At 44.0% G+C, this 24,963-nt stretch overlaps 2 pseudogenes; both read left to right on the top strand.

Moving 5' to 3' along the window:
- The first annotated feature begins 21,189 nt into the window (after positions 1-21,189).
- LOC149305717 (5S ribosomal RNA) lies at positions 21,190-21,308 on the top strand (annotated as a pseudogene).
- A 181-nt stretch (positions 21,309-21,489) lies between these two features.
- Positions 21,490-21,608, top strand: LOC149305718 (5S ribosomal RNA; annotated as a pseudogene).
- Positions 21,609-24,963: the final 3,355 nt, after the last annotated feature.

Genomic DNA, 24,963 nt, shown 5'->3' on the forward strand with positions numbered 1-24,963 from the left:
TGCCAGGCCAGGGTGGTTGCATGGAAGGAAAGCCCTGCTGATCGGGCCGGGGGCACTCGGGGAACCAGGGAAACACGTAGAGGTAGTAAGCGAGGCCTCTACTGGGACACTGGAGTGACCTAGGGGACACTCTGGGACAGGAACAGGCGCCCTTACAGGGTTATTGGGCGACCTAAGCAGCTCTGTGGGGTACTCAGGGGACCCAGGGGAATACTCCGGGGCAGGGACAGGTGCCAATACTGGACCACCGGGAGGGTTAAGCAGACCCTCGATCTTCCTCTCTGGGACAGGTGCCTCTGCCTGGGCACGGAGAGAGTCAGAGGAACACTCTGGGACAGTGACCTGGGCTTCTAGGAGGACACTTGGGGAACCAGGGATCACTTCGGAGAACACAGGGATAGGAACCAGGGCCTGCGCCAGGCTACTGAAAGGACCCAGGGAACTCGGCAGCCCCTCTGGCGTCCTCGCTAGGTTAGGGAATGGTGCCTCTACCGGGTCACCGGGGACTTCAGTGGGAACCTCTGGGGCAGTGACCCGGACTTCTCCCAGGACACTCGGGAAATCAGGGGGACAATCTGGGGCCCTGGCTTCTACGAGCATAGATAAGGGTTTGGTGAGGGGGATTGTGCCACTTACTCGGGTGGTGGGGACAGTCATCTCTTCTGCCGGGGTAGAGCAGCCAGGGTTGTTGGTGGGGACTTGGGTCGGAGCTTTTGGCTTCCTCCTCCGCTTCTTTTTGCTGGCGAGGACCTCGGTTCTTCTCACCAGGGCAGGGGCCGAGGAGTAGGTGAAGAGGACCTCGGTCCCACTCCCGCAAGTTGTAGTACCATGCTCCCAGTCTCCTTGTAACTCCTGGAGCTCCACTCTCCGCAGCAATTCTTTATAGTCCCTCTCGAGCTGCCATTCCTCTTGGACCAGGCAATCCATAACAGCCTCCAGCTCGGGGGGAATAGCATAAACCAGGACTTCTGCACGGTTGTCCCAGATTGTATCCCTGCGGTACTGGCAGGGGCTTCCGAAGGACGAGTCAAATTGGAAGGCATCATATATCAGTCCTGGGTCGACGGGGCTATACAGCATCAGAGGGTCGCTGTGGTCCTCACCTGCTAACTGCTGGGAGAATCCCTGGTAGCGGCTCTGGAGGTCGAGCTCTGCATATATGAGACCCCTCAATTCGTCTTCCCACTCCGGCAACGGGTTCTCCCCCAGGAGTGGAACTCGTATATCCCACATTGTCCAGTACTGTGCCCAGTACGTTTCAAAGTGGGGATGGGAGAAATCATCCCTCCAGTCTGCAGGCGCAGACTCTAACTGCCTCTGCTGGTATTCCAGCTCACACACCTCGGCTGTAACCCGGTCTGTCTCATCCTCTGGTTCTCGGAAGGGTTGGATATCCTGGTATGATATTTTGGGGGTCTGTTCCCCTAGTCTGGGAGATACAGACCCACTCTGGCTCAGTTCCTGGTGACACATTTTAATCACCGCCGTCACTTGCTCCGATGTAGCCCCTCCTGGGTACAGGGATAGGTGCCATAGAATGTTCTTTTGTAGAGCACTCAGTCCGAGGCTCTCCTCTGGGGCATCCTGGTGCCGGTCCATCTCTCTGCAGTCCGCAATCAGAGTAGCCTTTCCTTTGCTACAAACCTCCAGGAGCTCTCTTGGTGTCTCTCGTCTGCAATCCCAGTTGGTGGTTTGGATTTCACCCAAGTCGTGGGATTCTTCCCACCGCTGCCACCAATGTTACAGGGTCACCGTACCCAAGGCTGGGTACCCCTGTTTGAGGGCTGAGGAATCACCAGTCAGTCCCTCATACGGATAGCACTCAGCTATCCACGGATCATCCAGACCACCATTCGTAGCAAAACAAGAAGAACTCTCTTTATTACAAACACACAGAACTTTATACAATCTCAATGCAATGTGTACCGAACCCAACCCCCAATCCCATCAGCCACATCCCATCACAAATCCCATCAGTATACAGGGGATGTATCAGGTGAGGGGATTACAGAATACAATGGGTTCCCCCACCTGTGTTATCCCCCCTGTAGTGCGGGTGCCGTCTGGGCAGACAGGGCTGTGCTGGCTGATTAAGAGCCCCAGCCAGACAGGGCCGGACTGGGACTGAAAAGCAGCCCTGGAATAATTTGGAGACCAGCCCCATATAGTTTATCTCACGGTGAAGCTCTTATACCCACACGCACCCCTTATACACACCCGAGTCACACTATGTGCAATTCTTTTTATCTCATTATTTGTATTAAAATGCCAGAAAGCAAAAGTGTTAAAAGGCCCTAATAAATTAAATACATTACACATAATAGGATCAAAACATTTACTACTGCGAACATTGTTAGATGAAAGAGTTCCATTTTATTTAGTGGAACAAAACACTGATCACATTATTCTTCACGATATTCTGGTAAGAAACTTTTATTTCTTTATTAATTCATGTAGACTATTTTTTTCCATATTTAATAAAAGCTATGATTGAGACATATTTGGTTTTTATTTCCTTTCATTTGACAACCTACCCCTGAGTTATGCACCTCTGCCCCCAGGCTTGCCACTCTGCCCCCCTGATATGCCTTCTAACCCCCTATATGCCACTCTGCCATATAGGGGGTTAAAAGGCATATCATGGGGCACTCTGCCTACAGAAAAGCCTTATGCCCCACTTTATGCCACTCTGCCTCCCTGATATGCTTTATACCCTCTCTTTATACCCTCACTCTGCATCCAGAAATGCCTTATACCCCTATATGCCACTCTGTCCCATGATATGCCTTCTAACCCCCTATATGCCACTCTGCCATATAGGGGGTTAAAAGGCATATCATGGGACAGAGTGGCATATAGGGGGGTATAAGGCATTTCTGGAGGCAGAGTGGCATAAAGGGGGTTAAAAGGCATATCATGGGGCACTCTGCCTACAGAAAAGCCTTATGCCCCCTATATGCCACTCTGCCTCCCCAATATGCTTTATACCCTCCTATATGCCCCTCTGCCCCATGACATCCCTTTTAACTCCCTTTATGCCACTCTGCCTCCAGATATGCCGTTGACCCCCTATATGTCACTCTGCATCCAAAAATGCCTTATACCCCTATATGCCACTCTGGCATATAGGGGGTTAAAAGGCATATCATGGGACAGAGTGGCATATAGGGGGGTATAAGGCATTTCTGGAGGCAGAGTTGCATAAAGGGGGTTAAAAGGCATATCATGGGGCACTCTGCCTCCAGAAAAGCCTTATACCCCCCTATATGCCACTCTGCCTCCCTGATATGCCTCAACCCTCCTATATGCCACTCTGTCCCATGATATGCCTTCTAACCCCCTATATGCCACTCTGCCATATAGGAGGTTAAAAGGCATATCATGGGACATTTTTGTTTACTTTATATGGCAAGCCGATCCAGCTTGCCATATTAAATAAAAAATAATATATGCCACTCTGTCCCATGATATGCCTTCTAACCCCCTATATGCCACTCTGCCATATAGGGGGTTAAAAGGCATATCATGGGACAGAGTGGCATATAGGGGGGTATAAGGCATTTCTGGAGGCAGAGTGGCATATAGGGGGACACACTTACATACACACACATGCCGATTTTTTTTGTTTTTAACAAATACAAAAAACATTATACAGTACAAAAAATACATTATTTACTCACCTTCTACTTCTCTTGACTTCCTGGTAGCTGCACACTGTTCTCCTCTATGCTGACAGGATGCCACTGACCTGACATCCGGTGCTGCAGCAGTCTGAGTGCGAGGGGGCGGAGCTTCCACCTCACGCTGCTCCCATCACTATGCAGCCATCAGACTGCTGGGAAAGTAATCTAAACGGCCGGTGCGTGCTGATGCCGCCGGCCGGAGCTACTTTAACACTTTTTTTTTAATTTATATGGTAAGCTGGATCAGCTTGCCATATAAAGTAAAAAAAAAGTATTAAAGCAGAGCCGGCCGGCGGCATAGCACGCACCGGCCGTTCAGATTACATTCCCAGCAATCTGATGGCCGCATAGTGATGGGAGCAGCGTGAGGGGTGAAAGGTCAGTGCGAGGGGGCGGAGCTTTCACCCCTCACACTGCTCCCATCACTAGACGGCCATCGCACACGGCTGCTGGGTGCTGATGCCGGCCGGCCGCATCAGCACCCAGCGGCCGCTTTGGTTAGATTTCGGGAAGCCTGGGGGGCAATTGCCCCCCTGCCCAGCCCGCCCCTGGCACCGAGGGAGGCGTTCATTGCCATTTGCAGCCGCTCAGCGGCTGTCTTCATGGTAAGTCTGCCGGCCGCCCAGCCCACGGACCTTCCGGCCCACCGGGAAATTTCCCGGTATCCCGGTGGGCCAGTCCGGCCCTGCAGCCAGATTATAGGATCGTCTCTTTGAAGGCTGGGGCTGAATCCACATCAGTCTCTGGGCCGGTTACACAATAAACACAATATAATATATTACCGGGTCACGGTATACAGAACCGGACACAAAAGCGCTCCGTGACCCGGCTAAACTTCATATGACACATGAGCCAGCTAGCCTGGCCCTGTCACAAGGAGCTATCAAGAAAGAGGGTTGTGGAGCGGTGTAATGTGACACATTCGTTCCCACAGGGAGCGTGCTTACAGCTTGGTCTTTCTACATATGTGTAAATTATTATGAGTTCCACCCGAAAGAGAGTGATTGCAAGGAGGGAGGATTTGTACGAGGGGCTGCCTGATACTGTGCACAATATATCACATGACAACGGTTGCCTCCAGGCCTGCAGATAAAGAGAGTTTATTGGCTTAACATGAGATAAAACCAGGTTTTTGGCAATGCAGACTGATATTACTGTATACAGCACTGGGAGTTATTACTGTATACAGAGCTGGGGGGTTATATTACTGTATACAGCACTGGGGGTTATTACTGTATACAGCGCTGGGGGGTTATATTACTGTATACAGCACTGGGGGTTATTACTGTATACAGCGCTGGGGGTTATATTACTGTATACAGCGCTGGGGGTTATATTACTGTATACAGCGCTGGGGGTTATATTACTGTATACAGCACTGGGGGGTTATATTACTGTATACAGCACTGGGGGTTATTACTGTATACAGCGCTGGGGGGTTATATTACTGTATACAGCGCTGGGGTTATATTACTGTATACAGTGCTGGAGGTTATATTACTGTATACAGCGCTGGGGGTAATATTACTGTATACAACGCTGGGGGGTTATATTACTGTATACAGCGCTGGGGGGTTATATTACTGTATACAGCGCTGGGGGTTATATTACTGTATACAGCACTGGGGGTTATTACTGTATACAGCGCTGGAGGGTTATATTACTGTATACAGCACTGCGGGTTATTACTGTATACAGCGCTGGGGGTTATATTACTGTATACAGTGCTGGAGGTTATATTACTGTATACAGCGCTGGGGGTTATATTACTGTATACAACGCTGGGGGGTTATATTACTGTATACAGCGCTGGGGGGTTATATTACTGTATACAGCGCTGGGGGGTTATATTACTGTATACAGCGCTGGGGGTTATATTACTGTATACAGCACTGGGGGTTATTAATGTATACAGTGCTGGGGGTTATATTACTGTATACAGCGCTGGGGGGTTATATTACTGTATACAGCACTGGGGGGTTATATTACTGTATACAGCGCTGGGGGTTATATTACTGTATACAGCGCTGGGGGTTATATTACTGTATACAGCGCTGGGAGGTTATATTACTGTATACAGCGCTGGGAGGTTATATTACTGTATACAGCGCTGGGGGGTTATATTACTGTATACAGCGCTGGGGGGTTATATTACTGTATACAGCGCTGGGGGTTATATTACTGTATACAGCACTGGGGGTTATTACTGTATACAGCGCTGGGGGTTATATTACTGTATACAGCGCTGGGGGGTTATATTACTGTATACAGCGCTGGGGGTTATATTATTGTATACAGCGCTGGGGGTTATATTACTGTATACAGTGCTGGGGGTTATATTACTGTATACAGCGCTGGGGGTTATATTACTGTATACAGCGCTGGAGGGTTATTACTGTATACAGTGCTGGGGTTATTACTGTATACAGCGCTGGGGGGTTATATTACTGTATACAGAGCTGGGGTTATATTACTGTATACAGCGCTGGGGGTTATATTACTGTATACAGTGCTGGGGTTATTACTGTATACAGCGCTGGGGGTTATGATGTAAATTACAGGACAGTTAGTGTCTGAATCAGGTATTTAAGCTGTATGAATGTAACATTTTTCTTTTACAAAAGCTGTTTTTGTGATCATTATGATTTCTTAACTGATTTGTTTTGTTTCATCAGTTTTATTTTTAAATGGCCTATTTCCAGTATATTTACATAATCCTTGGAATCATTATTTAGAATCTCTCCTTTTTCTGTTTTTCTTTATAATTACGCGTTTACCTGGCTCACATAGATGCCATATCTGGTCAGCGTTCCGTCACCAATTATGTCATGTAATATGCGAATTAACAATATGTTTTCCTCCGCGCGCTGAGCCGCCTGTTCTCCGCTGACAGATTCTGGCTTCGCAGATTACGGGTTTCCCGCGTCACGGTCGTGCGATCCTGCACTTTAATCATTTTCACCCGTATGTTCTCCCCACCTGCTCGAATGATTCGTGGTTAATGGTTCTCTGATCTGCCTGGCCACCTTCCCCTACCTTGTCGCTTCTGCTCTAAATAAACCGTGGAACTAAAGAGCCGCGTAATTCCTCCGCCGTATTCCTTCGCAGAGCACCGTTTCCCACTCTTCTTTTACACGGGATGTTAAATTTAGCCAAGGCACCCAAAAAATATCCTTTTCATAAAAAAAAACGGTCCTCCTGGAACACGGAAAACGTTCATTCCATTATATAGACATTGAAACACATGATTACACTGAGACGTGGAAACGTTTTCTACAGAATGTTTACAACAATTTTACCACTTATTAAACATCATTAAATATTTTTTGGGAAAAAATAGTTTTAGTCGATAACCTCTGCAGGGCATGCGGATGATATGTTGTATATTGTATCATGGCCCCCCATATTGCTGATCTTACCTTCAAACCCCATTTTTTTGCTCTCCCCCTCAACTATTACCACTTCTTTCAACTCGCGTCTCTCGGATTTAACCCGTGCTATACCGTTTCTCTGGAATTTCCTACCTCCTTCTCTCATACGCACTCCTACTTACTCTAACCCTAAAGGCTCACTATAAACCCAACTGTTCAGAGAAACGTATTCATCTAAAACCCGCAATCATTAAGAAACCATCATTTCCCTACCTTCCAGATCTTCTGGCCACTGTCCTCTCCACATGACCATCGCTACAACCACAGAATCCTCACCCAAGCGGCCCCTTTACCTTCCATCTCGTACCCACTCAACCTCCTATTAGACTGTAAGCTCACAAGAGCAGAGCTCTCTTCTTCAGTACCAGCATGTCTTAATGTTATTATTTTTGGGGGTTATTTCTGCTTTCTTGTAGATTGACAGCAAGCTCGAACTTGATGGACCGGTGGCCTTTTGTTCCCACCCTAAAATACTACGATACTAAGTTACTATGTTCATTTTGTATATGGTCAGTCGGAACGTTGGTAACTTTTTTCCTGTCCTGCAGAAGTCCTACAGAATCTGCTAGAACTCTAGACACAAAATAGGATTGAATGCTTGTATACCGGCGCATGTATGGGTCCCGGAGCATGTATGGGTCCCGGCAGGGCACACACTTAGGGGAGCGTATGAACGCATGCTCACAATGTAGTAACGATGGGCTCGGTTGACTATGAGTCAATACGAAAGCCACCAGAATGACCCGAGTGCCTCGCTAGAATGTTGCTTGGGTTTCACAGACACAAAGATTGGCAAATCAGGCTCTCTCTTTAATGACATCACAGGACTCGTATCCCTCGGTGGTGCTGCTGCTCACGTCCCGGCGTCCTTGCGACCCGCGAGAGCACCGCGGACTCTGCATCCTGAAACAATTTATCTCTATAGAGCGCAGAGATGAAAGATCTGATCCGTGGCTTATCGCTTCTGACTGTAGATGAATTGAAGCTTCCCAGACCACGCGGAGTGTTATCGATCACTCTTTTCTTTCTCATGCTGATATTGATCCCGTAGCCGGGCCCTGTTTTTTTTTTCCATCTGTTGTTCCATGTGCTTTTCATACTCTGTATCTTCCTAATAAACACCTAACTTCACTCTCCGCTGCCACAGATTCCCGTATTCGCCCTGTCGCTTCTGTACGGGTTTCCACGAAATCTTAATAAATCCATTTTTTGCTACATTTTTTATTCCACAAACACGCGCGGGAATCGGTTTCGCAATTTTACGCATGTCTCCGTTAAATCTATAATGCCCTAATATTCTATACGCATACTTATATATTATTTATACAAGTGTGTGTTCAAAAATACAGCACAAAACGACTTGGATACTGTATCCAAACGGAGGTATAACTCCCAAGAATCCCATATTCTGCAGGCCAGTCCTGATTTTCAGGCACTGTCCCGGTGTCCCTGCTTTTGTGGTCACTGGGGTTCATGGGCCAGTTGGAGGAGAGCCTCTGATCATCGCAGCCCCCATATGGCCATCTCGCAACCGCATGGTGGTTATTCAGATACGGTCGGTGGATAGTCACAGCCATGTGTCCCTATTCAGTATGACCAGTCCCTTCTTAAAACCCAAATCTCTCTAATCCCTCTGTTCTAGATGCTGGGTAAGAATGTAACACAATGTTCTAGAGTCCATACATGTAAGGTGGGTTTCTTCTATGCATATATTTATTATTATAAATGTTAAATGTTATCAGTATGCGTAATTATGTGGGTTTTTAGATCAGTACGATGTAGGTTTGTGGAATATATACAAAAACCAAGAGGATTTTGCGGTTTATTCACAAGAACGTATGAGGAAACAGCTTGACCTTTTCAGGAAGAAACTAAGGTGAGCTGATAATGATGTCATAAAATAATTGGATTAAATTGTGACTAAAGTTTAACCTAAACTGGTGATTTTGCAAAGCAGATAAAGATAGAAATTCCCACTGGAGAAAAAGAAAAACGATTTAATGTGATAGCTTTATAAAAGAAAACACATCAACTCTTTTAAAAAATCATCTAGTTTACTCATTCCCACACATTAACAGAAGTGCAGCGGATTTTATCATCAGTTGCTATCATGTCAATTATTAATTCACCTTTAATCAGCATCCAATGAAATAGACCAATAATAACGGGATGGAGCTAACGGAATGGGGTGAAATAATCCTGAAGGTCCTAAAACCAGGAAGTTGAGATGGCTGCTCCATAAGGTGGTTTCTGGTACAAATTTGTTGCTTAGACTAGGCCAGACTGGAGATAAGGAGGCGGCTTTGGCAGTTTAAGGCCAGCGGGCGCCAGCGACACCTAATGACATAAATTCAGCCGACGTTGACCTCTAATCCAACATTAATCCCTAACCCTTGGTCTGTTTTCATGCTAACGTAGCATGGGGCCAGTCATATCCAACCATTGGTCGTACACTACATTACCTGATCTGAGGTGTCCGGTCTTGCTTAGGAACCTCCCAAGGTTTCCTTCCTCTCTGCAGTTGGGGTGTAACTTCAATGAAGGGGCAAAGCTGGACATGCATAGAGATATGGCTCAGGAATGACAAAGAAATCTGCAGTTGAGGGTGGGGAGGGTTGTATGAATGAGTATGTGTAAATGAATGGGTATGTGTGAATGAGTATGTGTGAATGAGTGAATGAATGAGTACGTGTGAATAAGTATGTATTTATTTATGTATATGTGTGTGATAGCTTGGATGTGTAAGTGGGGGTAAAGATGGCACAGGCAGGCCGTTTGGAGTAAAAGATGGCACAAGGAGGCTGTTTGGGGCAAAGATGGCACAGGAAGGCTGTTTCGGGGCATTGGCAACCTGTTTGGGGGCAAAGATGGCAAGCCCTATATATATCTAATCTGGGTGCTTGAAAAAGACCTCATTGTGAGGTCGAAACGTTGTTCTTTATCCCAATAAATCTGCCTGATGTTGGAACTCTTGAGTGCCTGCAGCCTTTATTTATCTATTGGATTTACTGGGGAACTGGCCCTTCCTGGCACAGTTAAGCACCTGTTTTTTTTTGGAGTGTGCAGATTACTCATTCTGGTTATTCATTAATCTGGGTCATCATCAGCTGATCTCACTGTTGATGGTTTGAAGGCCATGTACCTTTTGTCACAAAGGGGTCTACTGCATTATTAAAGTATTTCTCCTTCAAATGGGAAAGTTAATTTTGTAAAGCGAGTTAGAATATACTAAAGATTAACGTTCTGCCGAAACACGAAGAATGCGTCTGCTGCTCGTTCTGAAAAGGTTGCACAGCACGAAAAAATGGGGGGGGGGGTCGGTACAAAGGAGTGTTATGGAAACCTGAAAAAAAATCAACATATTATTTCTGTAAAGATGTTCATTTTCTGCAATTTTAGCTGCTTTAAAAAAAAGACTTCTCCCTTTGTCCAGAAAATTTCTCCTTTTAAATGTAATTTTCCTTTTATCTTTTTTTGTTTTAGAAAATGTTTTTCAATAAATATATATCCATTACTAGACTTTTTATACCTTGCACCTTTTTTATTCTACAAAGTGAAATATGAAACTGTAATATGAGTTCTTCATGTTGAGGAAATATAATATGACATTTTAAAGAAAAATAATAATTATTAGTCTATACTGGTTTTAGTGGGAAAACTGCATTAATGTCTATATATATATATATATATATATATATATATATATATATATATTTATATAGGCACACAATGCTTATATGTTATGTTAACAACATGACAAGCCATCAGTTAACTATGTGTGTATGGGTGCCAATGTATGGTGTTATTAGGAGTGTATGTGTCAGCATAATGTGTTAGAGGTGAGCCTAGGGTTAGTGGAGCCTGGGAGATGGAGAGAAAGAGCAGGAGAAAAAAATGTGTGTGTATGTAAAGGTAGGGTGTTAGAGTGAGTGGGTGTTAGAGCGAGTATGTGTGTTAGCATGTATGTGTGTTCGTTTTGCAGGTGCCTCGAAGAAATAATACACCCAGGTGCCAGATACCCTATGCTCACCATTAAAGAGTGCTTTCCAGAGCGATGGAGCTCAAAGAGTTAAACTTAATACCTCCAAAACAAAAACGCTGAATACCAAACATACAATACATTTCACCTACACTGCTAAATTATTTTTTTTAAACAAAATTCCCCATTAAAAACCTCCCTCCCTGTACTATAATAAATACCCAAAACTGTCCCAGATTCATTCTTCATTCAGAAATTCTAATTCCATATTTTTCTTTTTTTTTACTGGGAACACTTTATTGTCATGTGACACAAAAGCAAGCATGGATAGGTGGTTTTCATAGAAACATAAAAGCTTCCTAAATGTTTATGTGTTCTTTTTATGATAATCATTTTCCAGGGAAGAGAAAAATGACAAATTGTATTAGTACCGGTATGTATTATTATAATTAATATTAATAATAATAATAATAATGGTAATAATAATAATAATAATAATGGTAATAATAATAATAATGGTAATAATAATAGTAATAATAATAATAATTATCATAATGATAGATTTATTATAAAGTTTATTTGCTTAATATACTAACAAAAGTAATTTATATTTTGTATAAGTGGGATAGCCCCTCTAAGTAACTATTCTGGTATAAATTGTTGCTGTAAATGTACAGTTAAAATTACCCGGCTTCCAAAACATTTGAATTATTTTTGTAATTTTTTTTTCTTGCTCAATCCTGCAAAATGCTGATATATATTTAATGCCAATTTCATTAACTCTGTGCCCTTTTCTATAATAAAGCCATACGGCTATTTGATGATAAGGAGAGCTCAGTGATTTAGACATGGCAATGTTCTGGTAATGCAAATTCCAGAAATATTGTGCTGCGTTCTCAGCAGGGGCTTTAACATGATAAAGATTTTACAGAGTGTCAGAGTCGGCAGAAAAAAGAAAAAAAATAAAATAAAATAAGCGAGCAGCATAAGAGGAGAAGAGGAACGAGGCCAGCGGCGGCTCAAATTGTGCATCCCTTTTGTATTCGATATTATACAGGGAAAGAAGCTTGTAAGCCGGACTTCTAAAAATAAAACACTCAAGGATTTTTAAATAATCGGACGTCATCTCTAGCCGTTCGGGTTGAAAAGTGAGTTGGGTTTTAAAAAAAAAATAAAAAAAAAAATATCAGAATTTCTTGAAAACGATTCCTTTTTTTTTTTTTTTTCTACTTCATTTAAAGTAGCGGACTCAAAGCGCTCTTCTTGGACGCAAATGGGAAGTAGGATGCCCGAAGCGTCCTTTCTAAGGGCGTCCATTGAAAAATTTCCAGGCGTCCTGCCTGAGTCGGCTTAAAAAGAGATCGGACCATTTTCAGTCTTTGGTCCTCATCTCTGTGATTGACATGTAATGATCCATTCCTACAAGTGTCCTTATTAAGGGGGGGCAGTCCTACTTTGGGACCCAAATCTCTTTCCTCTCCTGATGTCCCTCAAGGTATGTTTACTTCTAGCAGTGGACAAGAGGTGGACCTCAAGGACCCATGAAGCCTATTGAGGACTGTAAAAGGGCCTCATGAGCTTGTTGATCACGTGACATCTCAAGCTGGCTCGTCAGAAAAATAATAATGTCATAATAACGAAACTTATATCCGTCACATACATTCTTGAACACGTCTGTTGTAATAGCTCCAGCCTCTTACTACCTCTCCTGGAAGGCTGCTCCATGCATATAGAACTAAGTCTGGAAATAACACCCCCCTGCCTGAAAAAATGAAATATTCCAGTCTCCAAATCGGGATACCTGCTAAAACAGCAGAAATTAGCTTCATAAATTAAAATGTAAAAAAATATTCTTCTTCTTAGTTCTAGAAATAGCCAGCAAGAAGTTGCCCAATAAGTAAAATGATATAAATAATACAATATAAATATAATATAAATAATTATATAGATAATATAATATAAAGAAATTCTTGAAAGCCCTCAGCGTCATCTTGGAAAATACAGAGGAATGTAGATAAACCTTTAAAATACCCCAACAATGTGTGACTTCATACAAACCTCTCTGACACCGCGTGATACATGAATGTGGCGTGTTTGCAGATGCAAAGTCAGCAGAAACTCGGGCTGCCTCGTTAGATGTGTGTAAGCTCATTAATACATGCATGGCTCATTAGAACATTCTAACAGGATGAACATTCCCCCCCCATCTCATCGCTTATTATTCATTTCATCAGATATGCAACGTTACAGCAAACAGTCATGTGATATCTGGGGATATCTGGGGACGACAACACTGCTGCTGCCGTCTCATCTACATTCTAAAAATGTTTAGCGTGAATGCGTGAGTAATAAAAATGGCACAAGCCAGACACCCTGGGACTTTAATGCCAGCGGCCAACATGATGACGTGGTGGGACCACAGGCTGGTTTCACGTGGTCTTAAGCTGCATCACAAAGGGGTCGAAGAGATACCCCCCTAATACTTTAGGCAGCCAAATCAAGACACTTGTGATTGGGGGTGCGTCAATGGATGGTGAGAGGAGTGTGGTTGAGACGAGTCCACCTGCCCACTGTACCCGAGAGTCTCTGCTTTTGTGGGCTACTACATGGGGCAGTGCCTGAAGACCAAGAGTGTCGCTTGGTAGACTTGGTAGATATATCAAGGGGAATGAAGTGTTAAGGCGAATAGCCCCAAACAAAGACTCTGGGACTATTGAATGCTTCGTCCTCTTCAGATAGCATGGAGTGGTATGCACAGCAGGGCCGGCCTGGGGATAATGAGGAGGTCCTTGGTCTCTTGTTGTAACGTTTCTCTTCCTTTGAAATTAACTTCCCTTCTGTACTTTGTTGAATCCCTTTATGTGTTTAAATGTTTCTCTCCCATCCTCTCTCTCTCTTCTCTCCCCCCAAGCCAGAGATATTTAGTCGCCCTCCTCTGAACTCTCTCCAATATGACAATGTCCTTCTGGAGATGGTGGTATCCGGAACGGCCCCCGATACTGTAGATGAGGTCTGATCAGAGATCTGTGACGTGGCAGAACCTCCTCCCTCTTCCTGCTATTTATGCCACCAGCCATACACCCCAGCACCCTGCCTGCTTCTGCCGACACTTTGTTACATTTCCTGCTTGATGGATGTTAGGAGGATTTACTTTTTGAAATTATATACGATTCACAATCTAAATTCTAAGCATGTTGCGTTAATGTATTTCTTTGGTTTTTCCTCACATTGTGCTGGATCTATGAAATCTGTTTTTTTTCCTGCAGTCGGGTTTTGAGTTCAGTTATTTTTCCAGGAATTTTCACTTCCAGGAATTTTTCTCCCACAGAAAATGCATCTATTTGTTCGATAAATATTTGTACAATTAATATAGTCCCGTTCACTAAAAGCCAGCGACCGGCACAATCCACATTGTTAGAGTCAGCAAGCTCCGGGGGGAAAAGATTTGGTAACTGGTAGGCTTTACCCCCTGATATTTTAGGAACCTGGCAACATTTACCTACATATCACCCAACAGTCCTAGTTTTTGTAGGACAGTAAAGATTTTCAGGCACTGTCCCAGGTAAGGGCTCTAATGTCGTAGGCCACATGGACTCCTGGTGACGTCAGTATCGCAAAGGGGGTATTTGGGTAAAGCGGGTGGGGGACCACACCTCTCACTCCTACTCCTGGGACTGATACCACCCACACCCCCCAAAAAATAATCCTGATTAGGACACCTGGCATGCTGGAAGGTATTCCTACATTTCTGTGCCAACGTAATATCGCTACTTCAAATGTTGTGGTTACTTATACTAGACTCTTAAGGCATCCCGTTGAGTTTAAGTAATGACAACAATTAGTCCAAGAGAAGATAGAGCAGTAGCGTACCTGGGGGGGGCGGTCCGCCCCGGGTGCCGCTCGTCAGGGGGGTGCCACGGGCTAGGGTGACCACATGTCCCGGATCCCTGGCAGCCTCGTCACTTTTTTTTTTTACACGGAGGAGAGAGAGGGGCGCCTAGCAACCCCTCGGCACCCCTCAGTCTCCTTCGCGAGGCCTCTTACTCTGTCGCGGTGCGGGCATGTCATGCTGAGCGCCGAAATATTTCGGCGGTCAGCAGTGAAGCAGAGCAGCGGCAGAGCAGGAAGTAGCGGCAGAGCAGGAAGGTAAGTACAAAAACCTTTAACTACAAAGGGGGAGAGGGGGGTAGATAGTGGGGAGGGGGGTAGATAGTGGGGAGAGGGGGTAGATATTGGGAGAGGGGGGGTAGATAGCGGGAGGGGGGGTAGATAGTGGGAGGGGAGGGGGGTAGATAGTGAGGAGGGAGGGGGGGATAGTGAGGAGGGAGGGGGGGAAATAGTGAGGAGGGAGGGAGGGGGGAGATAGTGATGAGGGGTATAATATCCCTTTTAATGCTTAGGTATCTAATTAGCATGTTGACTGGTGCGTGGCAAGTTTCCAGACACAATAACGTGTTATGAAGTAACTGTGCCAATAAGGGCGCTAAACCCAAGATAAGGAGCGCAAATATTTACGCTGTGGGGGGGAACAAAAAAAAAAGCTTTAGAGCGTAGTACTAAGCCTTGGATATCAAGTCCTAACACCTAGACTTAGCCAAGGCTTAGTACTACACTCCGAACATGTATATAGTGAGGAGGGAGGGGGGTAGATAGTGAGGAAGGAGGGTAGATAGTGAGGAGGGAGGGGGCTATATATTGAGGAGGGAGGGGGTATATAGTGAGGAGGGGGGTAGATAGTGAGAAGGGAGGGAGAGGTGGGTAGATGTGAGAAGGGGTAGAAAAGGGGGAAAGGTAGATAGTGAGAATGAGTGAGAGAATGAATGAATGTGTGGATGAATTGTCTGAATGAGGGAGATAATTAATGAGGTGGTGAGAATGCATTAATGAATGTGTAAATTTGTGTGAATGAGAGAGAATAAATGATTGTGTGAATTAATTATGTGAATGAAAGTGTGAATTAGTGAGTGACTGTTAAAGTGTTTGTATGTATGATAGATGTAAAATTGATTTGCGGAAAGGCAAAGATGGCACAAGTAGGATGTTTGAGCCTTGAGGACCAAGATGACACAGGCAGGGTGCTTATGGGACAAAGATGGCACAGGCCGGGCTGTTTGAGGGCGAAGTTGACTAATGCTGGGCTGTTTGGGGACAAAGATGGTAAATCCTAAGTGTGTAATCTGGGTGCTGGTCAGGTTCTATGTGGGCAGTGTGTACGCCAGAGCTGGCTTTGCTTTTTATCTCTTGCTATGTTTCCATACATTATTATTGTATACCTGCAAATACGGGATTTGTATGTCTGATTCTATGCCTCCAGTGCTGAGTTCACATGTGAACAATAATAACAATATATATATATATATATATATATATATATATATCATTGCTAACAGCAATCACACTCCTATCATGCCAAGTCAGCTAGTACATGCTGGAATCTGGGTATGCCTGGGCATGATAGGAGTATGATTGCTGTTGACAATCATATATATATATATATATTAATATTGTTATTAAATTTTTTGTCCTATTTTGCTGTCTTACTTACTTTAAATAAAAGTGTGAGATTTTTTTTTATGGTGGGGGTCATATTTGGTTTCGGACAGGTAAATGCTGGATTTTCGGTTTCAGTCCAGAATTTTCGTTTTGGTGCATCCCTAACCCAGACAATGAAGTGGTAGGCCTACACCACATCAATGTTTGGCTTAGTATATAGTGATAAGAGTTATGCTGCACTATTATCAGTGTCTGGCTTAATGTATAGTGATAGGGATTACGCTGTACCCCGTCAATGTCGGCCTCAGTATATAGTGATAGATGTTATGCTGTACCCCCATCAATGTATGCCTTAGTATATAGTGATAGGTGTAATGCTGTACCACCGTCAATGTCTGCCTCAGTATATAGTGGTAGGTGTTATGCTGTATCACCGTCAATGTCTGCCTCAGTATATAATGATAACAGTAATGCTGTACCACCTTCAATGTCTGCACCAGTATATAACCATAGAAGCTATGCAGTTTTAAAGTGTTGGGGAGGTGCCACATACAGGATCCGCCCCAGGTGCCAAATACTCTAGGTACGCCCCTGAGATAGAGACTTTAGACCATCTGAAGAAGAGACCTCTGAGGTCCTGAAAGTTTATGTGACGGTACATCTTCCCATTTTCAGCCTTTACCTTTAACTACAGACCACCCCTGCCTTTTCAGTCCACCAATTATAGCGTCAGCAGTGACGTCTCACCTCTCGATGCCAGTGCACCAGTGCTTTGGGAGCTTTGGGAGCAGAGAAGCAATTGCCCCAGGCTGAATATGGCATTTCTGCGGACTTGGCTGGCCTGCTGATGGAGGATGGCTTCAGTGGGGTCCTATAACTTGAAATCATGTAACTCTGCAGTAGAAGTACGAGTATTCTCTGAATATAGGGCTTTGTGAAAGTAAGCGTGTGTGTAAGTGTGTTAGTGTTTCTGTGTTAGTTATGATTATGGCTTTAAGTGCCCCCAGACAGAACATGCCTGTTTTATGAAGACGTGAGGTTTCTAGACACCCATAGCATCCACACCTTCGTCATTGCTGACAGTTAGTATTAAGGATGACTGAGTATAGGTGCTTATATTTTCTGTATCGCAGGTTGAACTCCATTAACATTCCATGAATATTATCCTACGAGCCAAATGCATTACAAGTCCTCTAACAATTGGAATTCATGCATACCATATTATGCCAACGTCCGTAAATATCTGCCGCACAATATTTTATTTCTCTTTTCTGTAATATATTTGTTTTGATAAACCCACCGTTAATTAATTATTAGTATAATACTGGTATAAAACCAATGCAGTTCCCTTGATCTAAGCTGGCAGTCTGGCTTCTTATATCTCAGCTTAAAATACCTTTTTGTATTAGATTTAGATCAAAACTCAGAAGAATTTATGGGCAAGTTAACATTCTCGTCGTCTCCTATTTATGGCGGTGGGTATATTAAATTCATAACGAAGACCGGACAAGACAATAAAAAGCTAAGCATTTTACACCATGCGCTAAAACTGAAATATAGATGAAATTGACTGTGCTGACAGCGACATCAGTAGAAATGTAGCAGGATGTCTAACCATCAAAAACTGACCCCTGGGAAGGGTTCCGGGATATGTTTAAACAGGTCTTCTTGATATCGTTAGTAATTTATTTCACTTAAGCCCTGGATAGAAAGTCTTCGGTAAAAGAACATTCTCTTTCCTCCATTCTCCCCAAAGTTAACCAGCAGGTCTGCAGTAGAGATCCTTCGAACGCTGCTTCCTCTTCTAAACTGGTTTGGATTTATGGATATTTGGTTAAATTAATAAAAATGGAAACAAGTTTGCAAAAGCATAGGAGCCTAAAGCATCCACCCCGGACCAAAGATTCTAGAACACCACAAGATATCTTCTTCCCACCGAGCCAGATGGAAGATCTGAAAAGTCATTTGCAACCCACAGAATCATGGAGAAGGTCATTCCATTATTATTATTATTATCCTTTATTTATATAGCCCCAACAGTTTAGTAGGAGAGTATTTGCTAATGAGATCAGAAATGTATGGAGGAGCAGTATTATGGATGGCCTTATATGTCAGTACCAGTGGAGGGTTTCACAGAGGGGGGAAGCAGAAGTGGAGCGACGTGCAAGGAAGATAAGCCTAGCAGCGGGACTGAATGTGAGGGATGAAGGAAAGATTAGAGTCAAGGAGGACCCCAAAGCATCGGGCCTGGTTAGTAGGAGAGATAGCCGTATTGTTACCGTGTTTCCCCGAAAGTAAGACAGTGTCTTACTTTCTTTTTATCCCTAAAAGCCCCACTATGTCTTACTTTCGGGGTATGTCTTATATTGGGAAAAAATTGTCGAATTTTTTGTTTTAACCATAAAATTAACATGGATGGACCACGGAAAACATTATTGCTGCTCCAGCAGAGGAGAACTGTAAGCCCACACAGCCCGGTATGTTGGGACTTGTAGTCCTCCTCAGCTGCATCTTGCGGTTACAATAAGAGCTGCAGAGAATCTCTTCACACCCCCCTCCCCCTCCTTGGTCTCTCTCTGTATGACCAGCACTGACCTTTTTCCGGGAGGACACAGAGCCAGTGACACCTGTCGGCAGACTGATCAAAACGGCGCTGTCTCTTCAGTCGGAGGGGGAGGGCACTGGAGGCAAATCCCCCCGTGTTTCCCCGAAAGTAAGACATATGTCTTACTTTTGGGGTACGGCTTATATTAGCTGACCTCTCTGAAACTCCCGATATGTCTTACAATCGGGGGTGTCTTACTATCGGGGAAACACGGTAATAGTGATAGAGAATTCAGGTAGTGGAGTGGAGATGGAGGGAGGGAAGATAATGAGTTCAGTTTTAGAAAGATTAAGTTTCAGGTAGCGTTGTGACATCCATGAAGAAATAGCAGACAAGCAGTTGGTAATACGGGACATGAGAGATGGAGAGAGATCAGGAGAAGACAGGTAGATTTGGGTATCATCTGCATATAGATGATACTGGAGGCCAAATGAGTTGATTAGTTTGCCAAGAGATGAAGTATAAAGAGAGAACAGCAGAGGGCCAAGGACTGAACCTTGGGGGACACCAACCGAAAGTGGAAGGGGCGATGATGTCTTGCCAGAGAAGTTGACAGAGAAGGAACGGTTAGACAGATATGAGGAGATCCAGGAGAGAGCTGTATCTTGAATGCCTATAGAAGCAAGCGAGTCTAGAAGAAGGTGGTGATCAACAATATCGAAAGCAGCAGAGAGATCCAGTAGAATTAGAATAGAGAAGTGACCTTTTGCTTTGGCAGAGAGCAAGTCATTGGAGACTTTTGTTAGAGCTGTTTCAGTAGAGTGAAGGGGTTTGAAACCAGACTCTAGGGGGTCAAGGAGGGAATTACAGGAGAGGAAGTTAGTAAGGTGATTGTACACAATCCGTTCAAGCAGGTTAGAGGTAAAAGGAAGCAGAGAGATAGGGTGGTAGTTAGTCAAACAGATGGGATCTGAGGAAGGATTCTTTAGAATGGGTGTGATTAGCGCATGCTTGAAGGCTGATGGAACAGTTCCAGATGGTAGAGAAAGATTAAATAGGTGGGTAAGTGATGGACCAAGGGATGGACATAGAGACTTTGTGAGGTGTGATGGGATGGGGTCAAGGGGACAGGTTGTTGGGTGAGAGGAAGAAAGAAGAGTGGCTATCTCTTCTTCGGTTGTAGGGGAAAAGTGGTGGTGAGTGGTGTAGGAGGGAGTTGTAAAGAAGAGAGGTCTTTTCTAATAGTCTCGATCTTTTCTTTGAAGTGGGTAGCAAGATCTTGGGCAGTGAGAGAGGTTTGTGGTGTGGGTGTGGAGGGACAGAGAAGGGAGTTGAAAGTAGAAAAAAGGCGTCCCGGCTTGGAAGAAAGGGAGGATATGTGAGTGGAGAAGTAGAGCTTTTTGGTGAGAGAGAGGGCAGAGTTGTAGGTGTGAAGCATGAATTTATAGTGAGTAAAGTCTTCGCTGGATTCGGATTTTCTGAAGAAACCGTGTGGTTTTGGTATGCCATGGTTGGCGTTCAAATTGTCGGGGATAACATGTAGTAATTGGAGCTATGGTGTTGAGGGATGAAGCAAGTGTGTTGTTATAAAAAGAGGCTGCTGTGTCTGGGCAGGAAAGGGTTAACATGGAAGGTAAGAGAGGTTCAAGTGAGGCTGAGAGTTGGGTAATGGTATTTCATGGTAATGGCCTACAAATATGAGGTGAGCGCTGTAAGTTTGTTTTGTTAGGGGTTAGCACTGGAGAAAAGGATAGAAGGTGGTGGTCAGACAGAGGGAACGGGTAGATGGAGAAATCTGAAAGGCAGCATGATCTGGAGAAAACTAGATCAAGTGAGTGTCCCTCAGTGTGTGTGTAGGGGAATTAGTCCATTGAGAGAGACCAGTGGAGGATGTCAGGGAGAGGATTTAGATATATCTAAAGGAATGTTAAAGTCACCCAGAATAAGACAAATAAGAACCTTCTCAGCTTCTCTGTCCTGTCCCAAGGCTTATAATTCTCTTTGTGTGACAAGCAGCAGCAGCAACAGAAGAAGAGGAGTAAAACAAAAACATTCCGTTCTCGCGACCATACCACCCTGCAAGTGCTTGATCTCATCTGATCTTAGAAGCTAAGCAAGGTTGGGCCTGGTTAGTACCTGGATGGGAGACCACCTGGAAATATCAGGTGTTGTAGGCTTTTTCTTTTCTCACACTCCGGGAGAGCTTTTCACCATGTGTTTCTTGCTCATCATCAAAGCTTTAAGCAATTATTTGAACCTTCTCACCTTCTCTGTCCTGTGCCAGGGCTTATAATTCTCTGTGTGATGACAAGCAGCAGCAGCAACAGAAGAAGAGGAGTAAAACAAAACACTTTCTTCCTCTGTGGCCATACCACCCTAAAAGCGCCTGATCTTGTTTGGTCTTAGAAACTAAGCATGGTTGGGCCTGGTTAGTCCCTGGATGGGAGACCTCCTGGAAATACCAGGTGCTGTAGGCTTTTTCTTTTCTCACAGTCCGGGGAGAGCTTTTCACCACGTGTTTTTTTGATCCTCATCAAAGCTTTAAGCCCTTATTTGAACCTTCTCACCTTCTCTGTCCTGTCCCAGGCCTTATAATTCTCTGTGTGACAAGCAGCAGCAACAGAAGAAGAGGAGTAAAATGCTTACACGCCCCAGGCCATACCACCCTGAAAGCACCTGATCATGTTCAAAGCTAAGCAGGTTTGGGCTTGGTTAGTGCCTGAATGGGAGACCACCTGGGAATACCAGGCGTTGTAGGCTATGTGTTTCTTGCTCATCATCAAAGCTTTAAGCCCTTATTTGAACCTTCTCACCTTCTCTGTCCTGTCCCAGGGCTTATAAGTCTCTCTGTGTGACAAGCAACAGAAGAAGAGGAGTAAAACAAAACGCTTTCACGCCTGAGGCAACACCACCCTGAAAGCACCTGACCTTGGAAGCTAAGCAGGGTTGGGCCTGGTTAGTACCTGGATGAGAGACTTACTGGGAATACCAGGTGTTGTAGGCTTTTTCTTTTCTCACAGTACGGGGAGAGCTTTGCGCCATGTGTTTCTTGCTCATCATCAAAGCTTTTAGCCCTTATTTGAACCATCCGTTCAATATAAACAAAATGAAAAAGAAAAAGAAAAAAGAGAAATAAATAGTGCAGGTGTATAAAAAATGTATGTGCCCTGTGTGTTGCAGATTTTGCACGCACAGTGTTTTTTTGTAGTTCAATGCATCACTGGGGTACCCTCAGGGTCCACGTTTGGGATATATGTCAAAGAAAGAAACAAGAGAGGAACCAATAGTGTATATTGTATATATCGCTAAAGGCGCAACAAATAGAGTTGTACTTACACTACCACACAGTATGGGGAGAGCTTTTGGCCATGTGTTACTTGCTCATCATAAAAGCTTTAAGCCCTTATTTGAACCTTCTCACCTTCTCTGTCCTGGTGGAGACGACTGTTGGCCTGTCTATGCCTGTCTTGTCTGTCCCTTTTCCCTATTGGAGTGAATCCAAAGTCATAAAGCGGTGTATACCCCTAGTTTATTCCTCTTGCTTCATTTTCCATCTGGCTCTTACCTAGAAGACTATCACCTTTGTTCGTCTACCTTTCCCTTGTTCTTTTGTAGCCACAGCTTCAGCAAGTTGACCCTAGTTGGTCCACACGGCTCAAAGAGAATATGGCGTAGGATCCTAAATGGCTTGAGGAGGCAAAACGTTCTCCAAAAAAACAGGGCAAAACATCTTCCAATATAGACTAGATCAACAAACTACTTTCTACGGTAGCAGCACACAAAACATTCAGATCTCTTGAAACTTTTCCTTGTATAGGTTTGGCCCAAACTTGGTAGATCGATATGATGAAGGTCTATAAAGAAATATATGTCTTCTTCTAAACCTGTCCAAGGAAAAGTACAATTTATAAGATTCATAAGGGCTGAACTCCTTCAGGACCTGCTATATTTTATGGTATCTCTTTGCGGTCGATACCTCTTCACCCCAGACAATTATTATTATTATCTTTTATTTATATAGCGCCAACAATTTACGCAGCGCTTAATACAATACATAAGTTCAAGGGGTCTGACAAGACGAGAATTGACTAAGACAAACCGATACATTAGGTGGAGAGAGCCCGGCTCGCAATCTTACAATCTTGAGGGAATGGGGTGACAAACATAAGGCACAGAGAAAGGGTGAGAGGTGGTGTGGGGGGTATCAGTGACGGGTGAGAGGTAGTGTGGGGGGTATAAGGCACAGAGAAAGGGTGAGAGGTAGTGTGGTGGTTGTAACAGTTAAACAAAAGAATTGATGTGAAAAAAAGTTGAACCAGAACATTTTTTATTCTACGGGGGGTGGGGAGAAGACAATTTAATCCAACCTCGAGACTTGCCGATAAATAGACAAATACATTTTATACACGTTAAAAGAGATAATAAAATAAGGTTTAGTAAGTAAATTTTGCCTATTGGTATTGATTTACCTAAAAAAAAAAAAAAAAAAAAGGACACAAAGGTTTCATGGAACAAAGCTATTAACGTCAGACTTTGTTAACAACCTTCATTAACATTATTTATGACCCAATATGCCACTCGGAGAAACAAGTCTACTCTACGCAAAGTCAAACTTTTTAATTTTATCTTTTCTTTGCATTAAGTAGAAAGTGACGGTTTTCTTGTCTCCTTGTCTCGGACAGAAGAAGAATATTAAATACTTTTTTGATACAGTGGAAAGCTTAAATTCTCATATATTAGAATTATCAGTGTTACCGCGATTTGCAGCCAACAGGAAAATGTTTGCGGTCCACCAAAGTACACTTTTGATTGATTTCTTCCACTCGACTTTAGGATCTTAAGGGCAAACAGAATGTTAAATTCATTTATTCGAGATTCCAGGCATGATTTCCGCATTCCTGCTGTTTGCTGGAAGATGATACTTTTAACATCGGATGTGCCGAAAGCAAATATGTTTTTATTAATATATTGTGTTTCTGTTGTGGATCTGTTTCCCCTTTTTTTAAAAAATTTCTCTATATAAAAATATTTTTTTTTATTTGTCGCTGCACAAAAGGAAAAAAAATCCTCGAGGACAGCAAATTATTATTATTATTTTTTTACAAAGCTTTTTTTTTTTTTTCACTCGTTTTTGTCTAATAGTCTTGCTGCAGGGGTCGTAAGGTATAATTCTCTGTGGACTTTGAGGCTTCATAAGGCAAGTCCTTGTGTTCTAGGGAGGGCATATGGCATCTATGCCGTCTATTCTGTGTTGTATCCAAAGACACACCAGAGGAGGAAAGGACTTTATTTTTAGAAAACCGTTATGGGTGTCCACAAGAAGGGGCAAATGCCCACATGCCACTTCTTTTTCCCTGACAGGGTCACCCTTAGGCCGCGGCAAGCTGCCCCATTTTGTAGCAAATAATTGGAAACTTTCTAGATGAGGCTACCAAGAGTCTTGCTGCCTTTGATTGGCTGATAAACATAAAAAAAAAAACACTTTTTGGACTTGATGTCATATACCGTATTGGCTCGGATATAGGCCGCCCCCGTGTATAGGCCGCACTCTAAAAGTTTGGTGCTTTTTGAAAGAAAACATTTTTTTAATAGACATGCTGCCACTCTGTCCCCCCCCGAGATATGCTGCCACTCTCCCCCACCCGAGATATGCTGCCACTCTGTCCCCCCCCCGAGATATGCTGCCACTCTCCCCCACCCGAGATATGCTGCCACTCTGTCCCCCCCCCGAGATATGCTGCCACTCTCCCCCACCCGAGATATGCTGCCACTCTGCCCCCCCGAGATATGCTGCCACTGTCCCCCCGCGAGATATGCTGCCACTGTCCCCCC

This window comes from Sceloporus occidentalis, unplaced genomic scaffold (genome assembly GCF_023333645.1).
Source record: "Sceloporus occidentalis isolate IW3139 unplaced genomic scaffold, rSceOcc1.0.p SCAF_11, whole genome shotgun sequence".
Lineage (NCBI taxonomy): Eukaryota > Metazoa > Chordata > Lepidosauria > Squamata > Phrynosomatidae > Sceloporus > Sceloporus occidentalis.